The 20,356-nt window shown below is 35.4% G+C and overlaps 1 long non-coding RNA gene across 1 annotated transcript; it reads right to left on the bottom strand.

The window, feature by feature from the left end:
- Window positions 1-1,366: 1,366 nt before the first annotated feature.
- Window positions 1,367-13,260, bottom strand: LOC149219544 (uncharacterized). The gene is made up of 2 exons (XR_016249243.1): window positions 12,003-13,260; window positions 1,367-1,737 (listed from the first exon to the last, which is right to left on the bottom strand). It is a non-coding gene; the product is annotated as an uncharacterized LOC149219544 (long non-coding RNA).
- Window positions 13,261-20,356: the final 7,096 nt, after the last annotated feature.

Genomic DNA, 20,356 nt, shown 5'->3' with positions numbered 1-20,356 from the left:
TAATATTATAATTTAAACAAAATTGTTCAAATATAGCAGTTATGTCTCTATATTGCTCTCTATTTAAGCCTTTGCCACGGTTAGTCTCTTCATCTGTCCTGATGATGAACCACACTTGTTGGTTCGAAACGCATCGCCAAAAAATTCTCTCATGTAATTTCTACCGAAAAACTTTGTTTAAAAATAAATAAATAAAAATAAAAATAAAATAATCTTATCATTTACTTTACAAAATAATAATTTTCCAAAACCATCTTATTCCTCTTTTAAAACATTTTTCAAATAAATACTTTATATTTAAAATCATCCACTTAAACAATACACAATTAAATAAAACTTTAACCACAAAATAATTATTTTACTCGCAAGTTCCTTTATTCTATACATTATTTATATATTTACCATTTATTTTTCAACCTTTGTACTCATCTAATAACTATAAAGCTCCTAATTAAAAAAAATAATTGAAAAAAACAAAACACTTTAAAACACCACAATAAAAGGACATAAAATAAAACGAACACAAACTACAAACCATATTATATAATACTCTTAAACATAAACTACAAACCATATTATATAATACTCTTAAACATAAACTACAAACCATATTATATAATACTCTATCATAATTTTCTTTTATTGGATTCATATACAAAAACAAAACACTTTAAAACACCAAAATAAAGGAACATAAATAAAACGAACATAAACTACCAACCATATTATATAATACTCTTAAACACAAACTACAAACCATATATATATATTTAGTGTGGTTCACGAACACCCTGCTAAGTGAGTGGTCGCTACGTCCTCGAAAAAATCTAGGCTAATCGCCCCTCAGCCTACTGGCAAGACCTAACCCCAAAGGCTTCAGGCGGATTCGACCCTGTGACCTCTCGATAGCGAAGCACGGTTTTTGACCGATTGAGCTAACCCTGGGGCTAGCTACAAACCATATTATATAATACTCTTATCATAATTTTCTTTTATTGGACTCGTATAAATATTTAAATTTATTCATCACTTTTTTGAGCTTTGCTTTTCACTTTAAAGTTGTTTTGATAGAAATTTTCTATTATATTTTTATTTAATATAAAGTTGTTTTGATAGAAATTTCTATTATATTTTTATTTAATATATATTTTATTTATTTATTTAAATTATAATACTTTATATTTTAATTTTATTTATTTATTTAAGTAATAATACTTTTTATATATTTTTTGGAAAAATTGTAAATTTCATTAATATATAATGAAAAATACATGTCGTAGATGCTAAAAGGCATATCCATAAATAAAATCTCTATAAAAATTGAGTTAAGTGGAAAAGCTTCTACAAATAAGAAAAGAAACACAAATACCAAGACTATACTTCATAATAGATTGACATTAAGATGCCCAATAACACCAAAAATTGTCATGCCTAAACCATGCTATTTAAACGACTATTTTGATGAAACTATTTAGCCACCCGACTCATTATAAACATCGATCATGTATATATAACAAAAAATTGATCTGCCATACAATAAGGACCTAAACGAGCTCAAAAATCTGTCAACGAATGATCAACAAAAATCCCTGCTAATCATTTTGTGGAAGTCCTTCAATAAAGGGATGATAAAAATAGTCAGTTGAGACCCCATCTAGTTGCTCCCGAACTTGACATGTACTCCAAACCTGTTGCGTGCCTTCTTTGGATAGAGCATCAACCACATAATTTCACTCCCTGTAAATATGATGAATAAAGATAAAATCAAAAGATCACTTATAAGAACTTTATTTAAGATAGGCCTATGAGTATGCACATGACATGTAGAAGCTTCATTGAACCAGTTTATAATCACACAAGAGTCCCCAAATACTTGAAGCTATCGATGCCCCTTTTCTAGAGAAAAAATGAGAAAGAATTTGAGACTAAAGAACTCAACAAAATTATTTGAACCATAACCCAAGCCACTCTTTAGACTGAAAGAGTGAAAACCTAATAGAAAAAAATAGCTCCACCAAAACACAAACCATTCATATTAAAAGATCCATCAAAATAAGCCCATAAGAAAGACCTGCCAATCTGATAATACACGACCTTGACGATTCCTCTTCCGTAATCAACTCATTCTATATTTTAATCTTTATAATTTAGATAAATTATAAACTATATTATAATACTTTAATAAAAAATCTTCGTTTGGAGTTTGATTCATATACATTTTTAAGTGTACTCCTCAATTTTCAGCTCTTAACTTTATGGTGGTTTCAAATTTTTCAAATATGTTAAAATAAAATTTCATTACCGTTCCTTTCATACATATACAAAATTATGATATTTTATATTTTAATCTTTATAAATTATAAATTAATTTAGAATTAAATATTTTATGTTTCATTTTTTATAATTAAAGGAATTGATAATTGGGGCAGTCTTATACTTGCATAATACTATCATTATATCTTTGGGGCCTATGACTGGGTTACAAGAGGGTACAAGAGGGTATCTTAATCTCGGATCTCTTAATTTTCACAATTACATATCATTTCAATTACCAATTAAGTTGCCCCAAATATTTTCCCAAATATTTTATATTTCATTTTATTAAAGGTTAAAATTTTAATTTTAAAATTTGTAATTTAAAATTTATATATTAATTTTGTTATTTTATATAATTTATTTGTTTAAAGATTATTTAGTAAGGAAATGTTTATTAATGTAATGATCTTTTTTCTTTCAAATTAAGGAAAAATTTAATTTTACACTAATTATGAAGAATTATTTAGTAAGGAATATGTTTATTAATGAGATGGTTATTTTTCTTTTAAATTATAATTTGTACCTAACATTTTTTTAATAATATTGATTATATATATATATATATATTAGTTTAATTAATTTTTTCCCTTAATTGAAATTTTTGAATATAAATCTTATTTATCATATAATCAAATTTTAATAGCAACACATTTGATCATTGTTGGATTTTTTAATATCACTAATTGTAATGTGCTTTTCGCGTAAATATCACATTTCCCAATTTGAGTTGTCCAGTCCAAACTTTGTTTTATCTAGTCACTTATAGTAATAATTTTGATTCCCTTTTTTATTTGAAATAGCTATTTTTTGTTATTCTTATGAATAAAAAAAAATACATTTTGTTTGTTGCAGTCTCATATTTCCTCTTTGAATTGAGGGCAACATGGTATTTTGCATGTATCTACGTAAATAGAGTTTTGTCTGTGAGCTTCATATCATAAACCTCTTATCAATGCTTCTTATACTTATCCCTGTGAAATGCATTTACCGTGAAAATTGTCCTACTTAGGCGAGAATATTACATAGGACTTTTTCAAAAATGCATTGAAAATTGAAGTTTGCAATTCTTAAATTCTTCAAATCTATTAAAAAGATTTGTCTTTGATCTTGAAAAACTGAAGGATGAAGCTGTATTTTCACTTGTTGGGAGATTGAGCTAATCCAAATGTTTTAAGTGGTAGGAACATTGGATCAGACTGCCCACAAGTTCTTCAATTAAATATGCCTGGGGTCCAGCGATAGTGCACTTTTTGATAATCTGTCAACATATTTGTTAAAATCCCTGTAGATGTGTTGAAATTCTACAATTCTGAATTTCCAGGCTATCAGGTTTAATACTTCTAATTGAGATGCACCTGTTAACCAGTCAATTACACATTTTGAGTCACCAAGGATCATAATGTTTTTCTACTTTTCCATATCCAAGAGAGTCCATGTTGCTATAAGTTCTGATTTGGTATTTGTCTTGGGTCCAATACCAATTCTATAGCGGATTGTTTTGTTATCTTGCAGTTTGATCAGCCCCCCTCCTCCACTAAGGTCCCCTTGTGAAACCCCATCAGAGAAACCAATAGGAGCATCAAGAGGTATCACAAGAAGATTATGTCTTCTAGGGGAATTTTTCGGGTTGCATAGGGATATGTTCTCTGAATTGAGCAACGGTCTATGAAGATTGAGCAAGGATACAAGCTCTCTCCTTTTTAAAGTTGATCATGTTCCTAAGTAGCCAAATTCCCTATGCCACGAAGATGGGAAGAGTACCGAGGTGATTGGATTTCTTAGCCCAGAAGAAAAGTGATTCCTCAAAAGAGGACCATCTTAGAATTGTGCGAATGCCCCGAGCTTATAAAACTGTGAACCAGATTTACTATGCAACATAACAATTTGTGAATATATGATCCACAATTTCTTGTTGCTATCTACACAAGCTACAATATTTTGGTTCTACAAAACCTCTTTTTTAGAGATTCTCCCAGGTCAAAAAAATTTTGTGGAGGGCTAGCTAGGTGAAGCATTTTAATTTGGCTGGGATGTACCATTTCCAAATATAATAGTTCCACCATCTCTGATTTGAGTCCACCTCTGAATGTATAATTGCTTCATATGCTAGACATGCTTTTACCTCACGGATGACGTATCCTAGGTCCAAGTGAGATGGTCCTTTGAACTACTTAGTCTAACTTAATTTAGATTTATCTCTGATATAAAATTCATCCATTCCTCTGCTAGGTTACCATCTAGTCCCAACTCTGATGAGGTCAACCAGTAGTTTCTGGAGGACATAGATGAATCTCCTGTTTTGATATTATGTAAGTGAACAAGTCCTTTGGAATTAACACAGTTAATTAATTCAGGAGAAAACTTGTAGACATGGGCACTTTCGATGCAAGTATCCTTACCCAGGACTACCTGTTTGCCATCCCCAACTTTCTAGGTGAGTCAATTAAAGAGAAGGGAAAAGATGCACTGAGTGCTTTACATACGATAAAGCCAACTTTAACCATTTTGTTTGCATATCCTCTGATCCCCTCCGCTACCGACTTAAGTTTTAAATATTTTCCTTTATATTCTGATTCCATAGTCCCCCACCGAACAATGATCTCCACATGTTTTTTAGAAATAAGCCTTTTGCAAACCAGGGTAGGTTAAATCCCCATCCTCCAAGATGTTTGGGGATAGATAATGTTAACTAGTTGAAAGGATGGATTCCTTACTGTTTTTACCAGTCCACAAAAATTTGAACATCAGTTTTTCGATGACGTTGAGAGTGGCAGAGGGAATCTTGGCTAGAGACAGCCAGTAGACAGGGATATTTTCGAGCACTGCTTTAACAAGAATCACTCTGCCCCCTAGTGACAACCAATTGTAGCACCAAACATTAATCTTCTGCTCTACCTTTCTGATCAACCATTTCCAGTCCCCTTTATGATAATGGTTTGGTTTTAAAAAGTATCCAAGATGTTTGATACCAGTTTCAAGGGAGATATTATGCAGGAGCAGAAAGGTCTGAATAGCCGATAGAATTTCCGTACTGACTGAGTAATGGTGGAAGGAGCATTTTTTTAGATTTATCTCCATTCTTGTTGCATTGTAAAAAATGTTAATTACCCTATGAAAAAACTGCCATTCTGTTATAGTTCCCATCCTCAGAAGAAGGACATCATCCACGAACAGAGGATGCGTGATATATTGGTTATGAGAGATTTTATGCCTTTTATTTTACTATCCTATTTTTCTTTTAGTAGAAGGCGGCTCAATCCTTCCATCACCAGTAGAAACATCAGTGGTGACAACAAACATCCTTTCCTTAGGCCTCTAATGCTGGAGATTTTACTGGAGGGAAAACCATTGATTAATATGGAGAAATTTGCCAAAGTCACGCAACCCATTATCCAGTGCGTGACTTCCAGTCCTAGACATATCCGAAGAAGGATAAGTCTAAGATAAGTCTGGTTAATTTTGTCAAAAGCTTTGTTCAAATCCATCTTAAGAACAAGAGCTTTGTTCTTTTCTGTTTTAATAGAATGAAGGGCCTACTATGCTATGCCAATGACATCATGAATATGCCTGTCAACTAAGAACCCAAATTGGTTTGGTGACATTTTCTCTGCAAGATATAGCTTGATTCTGTTTGACCACCTTTGTGATAATTTTGTAAACTAGAATGCATAGGGATATGGGAATGTAGTCAAGAAAGGATTTAGGTTTAGAATGCTTAGCGATCAAAACTATATATGTGGCATTGATGGTCGCATCAAAATTTCCCTAAATTTCTAGACTCTTCCACCATTAATTGGAGATCTAGCCCCGTAAGCTCAAAAAGGAGGAGAAAAATTTCGACCATCCAACCATCAGGTCCTGGACTTTTGTCTTTTGAGAAGTGTTTTAGGACCTCTTTAATTTTCTCAAGGGAGACAGGGCAACCAATCTGGGCAGATTCCTCTTGGCTGAAAAAGCGAGGATAATGTTGGATGAGTTGAAGTTGGGTACTAATATTAGAGGACCTGAGATCTCTAAAAAGCTTGAAAAAATAGGATGAAGTTGCCGCCTTTAGCTCTTTTGAGCTTGAGACCTTCTTCTCGTCTTCAGTTTTGAGCTCCCAAATGGATTTTATGTTTCTTCTATGATTTGCGTATTTATGATTTTTTTTTGTATTGGCATCTCCCTTCTTAATCCAAGTCACCCTACTCTTTAATCACCAAGTTTCCCACTCCATTTTTAGTTATTGATTTTTCTCGGTTTCCAACAAGCTCAAATTTTGCGCAAGTTCTAACAGAAAGGCTGAGATGGGGAAGTTCTGAGGGGTGTGCTCATATTCTAATTCAATAGTTAGCAATTCTTCTTGCAGCTCCAATTTCCCATTCTTTTCCCAGGTCATTACTGCCTTCCTGAGCTCTGAAAGTTTCCTAGTCAAGGAAACCTTGGTAGAGGAGCTATTTTCAATCCTGAAATTCTGCCAAGTGTCCCTCACCATCTTTCTAAATGACTCATCATCCAACCATGAATGGTTGAATTTCAAGGGATATTTGCCTTTATGGGAGTTGAAATCCAGCTTAAGGAAGATAGGGAGATGATATGATAATTTACCTTGTGCAATCCAAGATCTCAGTCTCCCCAAAACTAGCTGATATGTCATCAAAAATCTGTCAAGCTTCTTTGTGATACTGTCCACTCCTATTCTACCATTTCTCCAAGTGGGAGCTAAAGGAAAGGGAACTATGTCACGAAGGGAATGATCTTGCAACATCACTGAGAAGTAATGGATCAATGGATCTAGGGGAGTTCTCCAACCCCATGATCCCCCTTCCGCAACAATAAAGTTTAGGTATGCTGCTAGGAGAAATGAATGATTCGTGAGAAGCCAACTTGCTTGGACCAAATCGCAAAATGATTCTATGTCATTGTACAACCCATAGCAATTTACTACAGTGATGGGAAGTAGGAAGCCTTTGAAGAAGCCTTCAAGGATGATGCCAACAGTAGATGAGAATGCTTTGAAGGAAGCTTTCCTAGGGTCCCATAGAGATAGAAGACCACTAGACAGACCATTTGAGTCCATAACACATGAATGCCAGCCTCAGCAGAACTTTTTGAAGGTCTCCCTAGGCTTTTCATTGGATACCATTGTCTCTTCTAGCGGGAGAATGGAGGGGCAATGTAGGTCAATTAATCTCGAGGGAAAAAATTTTGAGGGCCCCCGTACCCATCAGATGTTCAAAGATAAGATAATCATTATATGGAGGGTGTGGCAGGCTTCTGTGCTCTAAGGGCCCTTGAAGCAGTGGCAGATTCAGGAGGCGACGAAAGACTTAATCAACCCCAAATCGGTTTAGGAGTATTCCCTTCTTTGGCGACGACTTCTTTATTTTTTTTCCTCTTTCTTATAGTGACATTTTGAAAAGAAAAAGAGGGTATAATTTTGTTGTGTTCTATAGGGGAGTTCTCTAAGAACGTACTGCAATGTTGCTTGGGAGCGAGAGCGGGAGCAGGGAGCGGGAGCGAAAACGGGAGCGGGAGCGACCATTTTCAGAAGCTCCCGGTTTGGGAGCAAATCCGGGAGCGATTTTTTAAAAATATATATATATATTTTATATTTTTTAATTTTTGATACATATATGTCAACAAAAACATGTAAAATGATGAATTACACATAAAAAACATAAAAAAAACACAGATTGATCATTGAACCATATCACATCAATCATCTAGAAATTATAATCGTCATCAACCATGTCCACAAGTTAGTAAAATACATATTACAACTGCAACATATTGAGTCTCATCATCATGAATCATGATTCATCAAATTCAATCTTAAAGTTTCAACTTCAAGCTTTCAAAATTGAAAATTCAATAACATTTATCATCATTGATCACCAAAGTTGTATTTGTAAGCTAAGTTTAACCATTACAAGAAGTAATATCTAAGATATTTCTAAATCCTAACTTCTAATTGTTAACATGATATGAAATGTTATAAATTTATAAAATGAAACATGAATAATGAAATGAAATGAAACAACTTTAGTCTTTCACGAAGCATCATATTCATAATTCACATCATTACCAATGAGTTATAATTGCCAAGGCCCAAATTCAAACTTCAAATTTTCATTGTCACAGTGATATATTGTTTACAAAAAATATCATTATGATATGAAAGAGTCAAGAGTCAAGAGTCAAGGACTCAAAACTCAATAGTTATGAAAACTAAAGTCTAATAGAAACTAAAAAAGACAAGTAAACTGTAAATCAGAATCTACATGTGGCCCTTGCCACGAGAGTCTCCAAGAGTATAAGCAAGTCGTGGTGGTCTTCTAGGAGTCTCCCGCACAGACCGACGACCAGAACTAGAACCTCCACGTGAGGGTGTAGATGGAGGTGGCGACGGCAAAGGAACAAGACTCGGACCTCGAGCACTGCTACTGGATGGTGGAGGTGGAGGTGGAGGTGGCATGGCTGTTGCAGCTGCTTCATATTCATCCCTTACAAGTTCCTCTTCCAGTTCTTCAATATGTACAATGCCATCCTCCACATTGTCATCCTCTGGGTGATTGTCCCAAATTTTATATGTGGGATCCTCATAAGCCCGATCACAGTAATGACTCAACAACCTCAAGTTGTAGTGCACATAAACCAGGCTTTCTGCTCGGTTTTCATTGAGTCTGTTTCTTTTCACATTATGTATGTAGCTGTAGGTGCTCCAACACCTCTCTGCAGAAGAAGTATTTACAACCTGTGAAAGAACTTTTTTTGCCAATTTTGGCAAAAGTCCATGCCCGCCATATGTTTCCCACCATGTGAGAGTATCAAATCTATCTCTGTCGTCCATTGCATGGAAGTTACCATACAAACCAGTGCCACTGAAGTATCTGCCTATTTCAAGGCGCACAGCTACACATTCCTCCCTGTCAGGTACCAACTTTTCTAATGCTTCCAAATATCCTTTAGTTACCTCTAGATCTAAATGGGGTTTGATCCTAACCCCACCCCCTGCTGCAGGTTGGCCCAACCAAGATGTAGAGTAGTATTTTGACGTAAGGATATACACCAAGCAATGTAGTGGAAGATTAAGCCTATTCCACCGCTCACACACACAATCATGAATCAGTTTGTACAAGTTGGGATCTCTATTATGAACAATGTCTTTTATTTCCCCCAACATGGTATCCATTTGCTCATACACCTCGCCAATCACTGGTTTGTCTGTATCTGCAAACCGAATCATGTGATAAATTGGCTTGGTGAAATCCAATACCTGCCTCACAGTTGTCCAAAACTGCCCATCAAGAGCGGCCTCCTCCACCATTTCAAAACCTGCCATGTCAGCTACATTTGTAGCCCTTTCTTTTAATACCTGCCAATGTGGACTTGATACCATGCTAGCTAATGCCTCTCTTACCTTCAAAAGGCGCCTGAAGGTGAGGTAATAGCTACCAAATCTGGTCTTCGCAATCTTCAACAACTCCAATCTCGAGTGACTGCGGAAAAGGCCATGGGTATTGCTATGATTTGTAATAAATTTTATCATTTGTTTGCCTTTCTTGTACAAATCACCAATCCATTGGTATTGTTCATTTTTGTTCTTGACAATATCATGCAACAGAAGGTTCAATGTGTGAACCAAACATCCAGACCAAAATATGTTCGGATATTTATCCTCAATAATTGCTCCCGCTGCCTTACAATTAGGAGCATTATCAGTGATGACTTGGATGACATTGTATGGGTCAATACGCTCAATTGTTTCAAGTAATGCTTCTGCAATGTTGATGGCGGTCTTGAACTTGTCTGAGTAATCATGTGCAGCTAGAAAGATGGGACCACTAACTGACACAGCAAGAACACTTATCAATGGCTTGCCTTTTACATTTGTCCATCCATCAAATACAATGGACACCCCATGGTCAGTCCAAGAACTTGTCATTCTATTCAAAGAATGTGATATTTTTGCTTTTTCATGATCAAGGCCAACGGTTCTTGCCTTGTCATACCCAGGGCTCTTGTATCCTTTAGGGGCATCATTTATGGCAGAAACCATTTCGTGCCAATAAGGTGAGCGAAGAACATTGAATGGTATCCCACATGCATAGAGAAACCTGTAAACCTTTGAATCCACATCATTCCTACACCCCTCATCAAGGAAATCTGATATGGTTCTACGCCTTAAAGATGATGACCCTGTGCCTCCATATCCACTGCCTTGGGAGGACGATGAAGGAGTTCTTTGTGAGTGTGAGCTTGGTTCAAAGAAACCCCTTGATTTTTTAGATCTGTATTGGGCTTCCTCCTCTTCTCTTATGTATTTGGCTCTATCCGCCGCTGACACCGCTGTACAAGTTTTGATTCCTATTTGTTTGTCTCCATCCATGGCCTTTTCCCGCAGAGGTGTCTTCTAGCACGGGTGTATGAACCTGTGTAATCAGTGTTGCAATGGGGGCAATGAAATTTAGTGGTTCCACCCCCTCTCCCTGTTTCAGCCCTGTTAACATATTTCCACAATGGAGTTTGGTCTTGTTTAGTTTTTTGAGGGTCATGTTCACCCTCCTCCAGCTCCTCCTCACCGGGGTTTTCACCAATTTGACTTTCTCCAGCTTCTTCATCCCCCTCTTCAGTTTGGCCCCTCCGTTTCCTACTCTCCAGCACCATAATAACCATAAAAGGGACCAGGAAGAGGAAAATGCCAAGAAATATAGCCAGGTCCATGGTGTTTGATATTTGTAGGGTTTTGATTCCTGAATCTGCAAATTAATTTAATTTATTGGGATTAATTAATTTAATTTTAATTTATGATTTTTAAACTCAATAAACTAAATTAAATTAACTAAATCACTACCTAACTAACTAAACTAACTAATTACTAAGTTACTTACCTCTGCAGCCTTGCTCCTCGCTCCTTGGCACTTGCTCCTCGCTCCTCAGCGCTTGCTCCTTGCTCCTTTGCTCTTGCTCTTGCTCCAAACTCTTGCTCAATGAAGTCACAATGAAATTTTTTTATGCCCATTGGGCTTTTAAAACCAAAAAAAAAAAAAATTAAAATTTGATTTTTTTTTGCGTCCGCAGATTTTTTTTTCCCCGGATCGCTCCCGACCTGAGTCAAAACGCTCCCGGGCGTTAAAAATCGCTCCGGGAGCGACGGAGCGATCGCTCCCTGAAACGATTCCGAACAGGGTGGGGAGCGTAATTCTTTTGGGAGCGATTTTGGGAGCGCGCTCCCGAGCCGCTCCGGCACGGAGCACGATTCGGGAGCAGGTTCGAAGGGGGGGGCGCTCCCCCGCAACTATGGAACGTAGGGATTGGGGAAAGTTTTAATGCATCCTTATAAGAGGTTGGACGTGCAAATAAACAAGGGGCAGGTGTGTCTGCAAAGGGATGAGCGGAACTCGATGACGAATGTTACACCAGTCCCGAAGAGGCTAGGGAGGATTTAAATAACGTTGTAATTGGTTGACCCTTATGTTTAAGGATTGGGTTATGACAGGTTTTAGGGGTATTTGGTTTAGTTCTATCAAGACCAGGGTTGTGTGATGAGTCAATATTCAGAGCAGCATTTGCATATTGCATATTTGGTCAGGGAGGATAGCTCGCAGAAAAATTAAGTGCATTCAGTTCAATTCTTTCAATAAGTAAAGAATATTCAACAAATAGTTCTTCAATAAGTATGGTTGGATCAGAAATAGACTTACAGGACACTTCCTCACTGCCGACCGAGAGGTTCGATGATAAGGTACAACCATGACCCAATATTGCTTCGTATTCCTGACTAGAGTTGTCTTTGTCAGGCTGATTTTGCAATGTCCCCTTCGACTGAAACTCCAACAGAAGGCCAGTCCACCATTGTCAATGTTTGGTCTACAGATTGAGAAAGAACACCAACTCCGGTCTTGTTCTCCAATTCCGAGGGTTTCTGGCTCGGGATATAGGAAACTACCTCACTGGGATGAGTCTGATTATATTTAACAGGAGCGGCTTGAGGTTGTCTGTGTTTTTGGAAACCCGACCGCGCAAGAGGCCTAACCAGACCAAGGTAATTTATGCCATATCCTTACGTGAAGGAGTTACGCAGGAGTTTATTAAGTCACTGACTCCTCTGTAGTTTAAAGATCTGAAGGGCACTTTCCAGTAGTCGAGGGGTTGTAACATTACTTTGTCCCCGCATGAAATTTTTAGCGTTTCAGGCAGTCTCTCCGAGGTGTCCATTTCCACGAGGGCCCACGCCATTTTCTTGTCCGCAACAAGTAATGTGGCTTATACAAGAAAATAAGCCTGCCAAAAGAATTTGGCACCTTCATAAGAATATTATTTGGACCAGATTTCGAGAGGTAACACTCGGAGCAAAACCCACAAGTGCTTATGAGGTTGTGGTTCTGTCCTTGAATAGAAAGATGAGTGCCACCGCTAAAGCCATAACGAGCCTCTACCTATGACCCATGTTCTGCTGAGTATGAGCTCCAAGTCTGCCTCTGATATAAAATGAAAGTGTAACCATTTGTTGACCAGGATATTAACTATCAACCTGTAGTCTTCTAGTGGCTTCCAGTTTGCCTTGATCCAGGACAACAATTGTTCTTAATACATCTTAATGTAGCTTAGTTTTCCAACTAAGGTTCTCTTGGATTGGGATTCTACAATGTGCTATTGACATCTAGACCTAGGGTTAGCTCCTTCATAGCTGTCAACGCCTTTGCGTTTTTTTGGCCACATTTTTGTTTGTCTTTACCCCTCTTAAATTTGGCACAATTCCTTCTCTTCTCGCTCCATAATCCTAAAAAATTGCCTGGGAAGACTGCTCCTGCCAAAAATGTTCAATAATTTTCTGCTTTTCTGATGACAACTGCAGATTCCTAAGTTCCAGTTGGAAAGGTCCCGCACTGACATTTGGACTGAACCGACCCCAATCTTGTGGCATTTGCGGGTGCAAATTTGATTTTCCTTTTGGGTTTTCACCCGAAGACCAGTCTTCTAGAGATAGAGGCATAGTAACTTCCGGCTAGAAGCTTCAGATAACCGAGAAAGACTCTTTTACAGACAGGACAAACTAGGTGCCAGAGGCTGGAAAATTGCAGATTAGAACAAACCTTTGACTTTTTGGGATATTGTGCCATCTTTCCAGCATCCGATCATGGTTCAGTATCTAAGACGAGAAGGTCTGTGTCAGAAAAGTTTCAGGATCGCCATTAGGGTTTCAGAATCACGATTAGTGTTCGAGATCGCCATCAGGGTTTCATTATCCCCATTAGGTAAAGTTTGATTCCTTACTCATATTGATATTAATGTTTACTCTTCCCATCTCATTGGATTAAGGGAGATCATTTAATGAAGCTCGAGCCATGAATGCCTTTTGAAATGGAGGTGGGTCACCCACTCATTAATTTGGCTCCCATTTCAGAGGAAAGCTTTCAAACATATCACTAATATGTATTTAGTTTCAAAGTAAATCCTGCAATAAAACATTTTATGTTTATAGTAAAAAAACCTATCTTCAATTGTTATTCTTACAGTTTAACATGATTTATTTGATAAACCATTGCTTCAATCTGCATAAATGCAATTTCACTTTGTAATGGTGGTAGACTTTTTTGGTTTTTTTTTTTTTTTTTTTTGTTATTTCTATGAATGATAATTAATTTGTATAAAGTGTTATTAATAAGTAAAGGTATTTTTATTTGGTATTTAAATGAAAATTTAGACATTTTTTGTGAATGATTGTTTTGAGAGGCTCATTCTACAATCCATTATAAGGGGGATGTGTGATTTCGTTTGTGCTCAACTTGGAGTTTGACACATGTTCCATTTAAAATAAAAATAAAATATATAATAAATAAAAATATCACTCACTCTGGAAGCCATAAATAAAATATTTCTACGTCTATCTTAAGTAACATAATTTAAAAAGATATATATTTCAATACGTGACTTAAACAAACTATTTGAATATCCCTTTTATCTAATATATTTCAATATTAACCTTGAATGTGTAACTCATTCAATTTTTAATATAAAATTGATATATAACATTTAAAAAAGAGAATGTAAAAAAGTACAAATTCAATGTGCCTCATAAATAAAATATTCCACATTAAATAATAACAAAAAACACATTTTAATGTAAACAAGTGTGTTTATAAATAAAATATTTAAGTGTCCATATTAAATAAATTATTTCAATGTGAATTATTTATATATGTATATATTGTATAAAGCAATTATTTATTTTTATTTTATTTTATTTTATTTTTTATTTTTATTTTTATTTTTATTTTTTTAATTTACTTTTATTTTATTTATTTTTTTATGGCAAAAACATTTCAAGTAGACTTACTATTTTATATTTTGGCTATTTTTAGGTATAGTTTTTAGTCAATTTTGATTGAAAAGATAGAATTCAAGTTTAAGTTGTGTAGTCTACACAAGCATCAAATGAGACTTTCAAGGCATTGTATCCATTTACGCATTCAAAAATGCAATTTAAATAATGAGCAATTACACATGGTGTGTCTAATGGATTGATCACACTCCGAGAGAAATTAAATATGTTGAAGTGCAAATCCTTTTTCGAATTTTCCACTTTAAAAGTGGTTTACATATCAAGAGATTTGATCCCTCCCAACCCTTAGTAAATTCATGATTAAAATGAAATGATTGAATCCAAAACATTATAACTTTAGAAACATCTATATAAAACAGAGGTTCTTACTAATAATGTGTTTTGACCGGTTATGAGTGAAAAGTTAAAGATAAGATTTGAAAATCTCTATATTTAGAGATATTATGTACTTAAAAAAAAACATTGAAAAATATAAATCCACAATTTTATTTTTATAAATAAGATAAAAATAAGATGACATTGTCACTTAAAACAACCTTTGTTGAGGTTAACACAAGTTAGTGAATTTTTTTAAAACGATGGTGGGTCTTCGAGTATCTAGGGTTTCAGAAGGATCGTTCTATGCCGTCGCCGTCCCCAGAGATCAGCTATGTTCCGGATCTGCTTGGCGCCTGGCTGCTGGGATCTCAGAATTTGACTCATCAGTTTGGTTTTTTCCCGATTCCTTTGCTGGAAAGGAGCCACATGAATCGAATCAAAGTATTCAGGGGCAGGAGGAAATATCTCCCTTTCTGGCGCAGGTCGGCTTTCTCACGGCGGATCTGGGCTCCATTCCTCAAAACCCTGGGCGTTTCGCTTCAAATCAACTTGATCCTACCCTGTTCTGGGTATCTGCGTTATCCTGCGCGGGTGTTCCAGCCTGGCTAGGCAGCGATGTCTACGCCTTTTGGAAAGAGATGCGGCTGACGTTTCCTCTGCACCCCTTCAGTCTGCTAAGGGAAGTCCAAATCACCGCTATATGGATTTCTTTTACAGGTATGGTTGACGCTAAAGCATGGGGAGGGAGATTGGGACCGGGTTCTGTGCGGACTGAGGCTCCCCTGTTCACATCCGGGCAGATGTGGATGGCTGACATCTCGGCAGAGAAGACAATTATGCCCTGGACATCCCTCTCGGATACGGAGTTGGATGGCTCAGATCTGACAAGAACCGAGCCACCCCAGATAGCCAGGTCCGGTTTCCAAATTTTTGTAAAGACGCCAAAAGGAAACACAGTTGTGATCTGGACTCATGACAGCGACAGGGTTTCAGTTTTGAAGAACAATATCGCCGATCAGACTGGCTACCCGGCTGAGGAACAACACCTGTTAAATGAGGGCAGATCACTGCAGGAATGCAGAACCATGCAAGAATACAACATCAAGCCAGGCTCTACAATCATTCTCAATATGAGATTACGAGGAGGAGCCGAAAACGCTGGAACTAGCTCGCAAAGCAAAGGGTCTTTTAAGGAAGCAGTGAAGGGCAAAGGGAAAAACCCCACAACTGTCACTGAACCTCCGGGGCAGTACATTGTAGATCAAATGCCGGAGAGCCCATCTATCTCCATCGAAATACCAGAGGTAAATAATATATACTCAGATCTACAAAAAAATGCAGTTATTTGTAGATTTAATGGCTTTTGGCCTAGAACTGATGCATTGTACCAATGGATCCACTCGGTTTGGACAAAAAATTGCCAAATTTACCTATACCCTAAGGGGTTTTTTATAGTATGTTTTCACACAGAAGAAGAAAAGGAAACAGTTCTCAACCAAGGGCCATGGTTCTGGGGCAGTGCTGGACTTTTTATCACCCCATGGTTTCCTGATTTTGATGCCAACACCATGGTGGTATCAAGGATGCCAGTATGGGTTAGAATGCATAATCTTCCGTTACATTTTTGGCATTCAAAGGCACTAATAGCAATTGGAAATACCTTGGGGAGAATGGTAAAGATAGACGCGGAGAGACATATAAAAGGAATATTTACTTTTGCCAGAATATGTGTCGAGGTAGATCTCAGCCGAGGACTACCTGAAAGCATCATCCTGAATTTCAATAATACATAGTGGAAACAACCTTTGGACTATGAGAATACAGCTTTCAGATGTCGGGGATGTCAACAAACAGGTCATCTGTACAATGCATGTCCAAGCCTCAACAAGAGCAAGCAACAACAAAGGAAGCCGAAAGGATGGCAGAACATAGACGCTGCATATAAGAAGGCAACTACAGCAAAGAAAGAAGAACAAAAGACAGCAAAGGATAAAGCTTAGGAAAATAAGGATAAGGAGAATAATGAGGAAAAGGAACAAGAGCTCCAGCTGGAAATAAGTGGTAATAAACGCAGTCACAGTCCAGAAGGATCAGATTCAGATAAGGAGCAACCAATGAATACAATGGAAAACCAGCTAGCCGTTATTGACTCCACTCCCAACAAGGATGGTTGGCGAAAAGTGGAGAAGAAGAAGGGCAGGAAGACTTAGGTCAGTTGGGGTTCTTTTTTGGGCGGCACTCCGGATAATAGGAGCAACACTTTCTTTTTCTACTTTTAGGCAGGGCTGTATACTGTGGGTTGTATGATCATCTTTCACACAGCCAAATTGAATGCTTAATGTATATACTATGTAACTTTTTATTGTAATAAAAAGTTCGATTTTTTCTTTGGGAAAAAAAACACAAGTTAGTGAGTTATGTAGATTCACATCAAAAACAATATTTTATCTCTTTGCATTACATATATAAACATACTTCTAATTCACGCTGGGACATTAAAATCATATTAAAATTTACTTTCAATAAACCTAATCAAAATCAACCACCTAAAAACAATATAAAATTATATCTTAAAACTAAAGACAATTTTATTGTAGGTAAAATTTAAATACTTAAAAAATATTTCAAAGATTTTGATAAACTACTATCCCCTCATATTATTATTACTAGCAATTGCCCCAAAAGGTGCAAAGAGACCCTGATAGGTTTGTTAAATTGGAAAAATTATAAGAGAAATGTATTTGTAGACATTTATGGCATATGTTTTTGCATTTTGAATTTGGGGATTATAGTGTATCATGTTGGGGCATATCACAGATTGTAAATATAAGGATAACTACCTATTAAAAACATATAGAGCATTAAAAAATGGGATTCATTGCATCATATTTCATTATAATATAAATCCATACCATCATAGATGATTATGCAATAATATTTTGAAATTAACATTTAGCAAGAAACTTCAATTAATCCACGAGAAGAATGCAAGGGGTTTTTTCAACATGTCATTCCAATATTTGGTTCTGTCTAGAATTTTGCCTTAGAACTTGTATTTGATGACAATACAAGAATTTGTTTTTTCAATTTGATATAATAGAAATATTTTGGACTTGTGCTTGAGAGGCTCCATAATCTTTGCCTTAGAACTTGTGTTTGACGACAATATAAGAATTTGTTTTTTGAGTTTGATATAATAGAAATATTTTGGACTTGTGCTTGAGAGGCTCCATAATCTTAATGACAAAGTTGATGTTGATTGATTGCAAATCAAACTATGATTTACATATAAATATAAACAACTTAATAGCTCAAATGCAATTTTAACAACATAAAATGAGATATACAAAGCAAACATGGATAATATCTACAAAGAGAGATACAAATGCTGATATGCAGGCTATCAGTAGGCTATATGAATTTTGAAGGGGTAAGCATACATATTTTAGAGTTATTGAACAAGAGTCTTGTCAAAATATACATTATTTTAGCGTCAAATATCTATAGAAATAGAGTAAGATAATCAAATTTCAAGGTTTTTTTTCAAGCGTCATTGAATGATAGCATGAATAGATAAACAAGTAAACGTTCAATTTATAAACATATGAACGACAAAGGGAAAAAAATGAATTGAAGTTCCTACAACAGACCCTTGAACATGCCCTACTTCCCCAAAGAAAGCACTAAAAGGGCACTTCTAGCTATAGTTACCAAATACAAGAAGAAGAAAGAGGAGTGGAAAAAATTACTCATAATTAGAATTATACTTGTGATAGTGAATGAGTCTACAAGCGAGACGCCTTAAGTGGTCTAAAGGGTTTTGATATTCACATCAAAGCCATCATGGAAATGCAATTTAATTTCATAGGATATCCGACATAACCATATGTTCAATGGTCATTTCCCCTTACATTATCTTAAATTCAATTTCAATGATTGTTTTTCCTGGAAGAGTGTCTCTCTTTCCACTTTTGGAAGAGCATCACTCTACTCCAGTTCCATCTCCTATGTTTCCATTTCTCTTGCTCCGACATTGAACTGTACGAAAGGAATTAACAATGACGTCTTTCTGAATACTAAAAATGCCTTCTTCATTCTTAATATCAGCCTAATTCTGCTCATCAATCGTTAAAATCTAACAGGTGGAGTCCTCTTAAGATATTTGTATTCCCCTTTCTAATGTATCTGAGTGGCTTTAAATATATGTTATCTACATATTCTGATCGAGAAGAAATTTTTTTGCCCTCGTATAAACGATTAACAATACTTGCATTGGAGTGAGTGGCAAGATAATCTTCCCAAATATTATATTCCTTTAGCGTACCTTTGCACCTTTGCACCTTTAGGGACAATTGCTAATTTATATAACTGCTATAATATTTTTATATAACAAAATTTATGATTTAAAGGTACTATTTACTATTTTGCAAATAAAATTAAATTAAATCATCCATCTTGAGGTACTATTTACTATTTTGCAAATTAAATTAAATTAAATCATCCATCTTGCCAACAAATTCGGAAGCAGAAGTGAGGGAAAATAGGTAACGATTTTATAATAATTTAAAAAACTAAAATGATTAGCCGGAAATCAATCAAAAGTAATTTTAGTGTGAGTTGTAGAGAAGTATTCATAAAATTAAAAAGTAATTTAAACCAATCTATTAAAGGTAAAACATGAACAAATATGTTTTCATGGTTTGGGCACATGTTTTAAGTTTTTAAAATATGTTAAAAGTTTCTTCTTTCAAAAATCAGCAGAATCAATATTATCATTGTCAAATTTTATATTAAAAAAAAAATTATATATAATTATTTTTTATTTTAATATTAATATTTAAAAAATGACTAAAACTAAAATTAAAAAAGAGAAAAATAAAAAATATAGATTATAAAATAATTTAATTCTCTAACAAAATTAATACCAAAATATAACTCAAAACTTATAAGAATAAGACTCCTTTTTACTTTCTTTAACATTAATTTTTAAAAACCAATAAAAAAAATACGACTTTATGACAACTACTATTTTATTGAAAAAAAATCAATACTTCTGGGATGAGTACTTTAATATTTAACTAAAATACTACTTTAATATTTTACTAAAATACCTACCAAACACTTTTCATTTCCATCAAAATACATATGCAAACTTTTACAATAAAAAATATAAAATAGTATTGCAATAAATTTTCATATAGTTGACTCTCAACACATTTACATGGCTCTTTATACTTTGTTGTATTTTTAACAAGGATACATCCTCTTTCTACCACGTCATCAACATTATCGATGATCAATAAACATAAAAGTGCATCACATAACATATCTAAGATTATAGCCCCATGGGTTAGCTCAATTAGTCACGCCGGGGCTTCGCCAATGGGAAGTCAC

The sequence above is a fragment of the Pinus tabuliformis genome, chromosome Q, assembly GCF_031772625.1.
Source record: "Pinus tabuliformis cultivar Carrire ecotype Pingquan chromosome Q, CPIR1, whole genome shotgun sequence".
Taxonomy (NCBI): domain Eukaryota; kingdom Viridiplantae; phylum Streptophyta; class Pinopsida; order Pinales; family Pinaceae; genus Pinus; species Pinus tabuliformis.
Note: the sequence above shows the minus strand (reverse complement) of the source record. Positions and strands in the feature narration are given on the sequence as shown.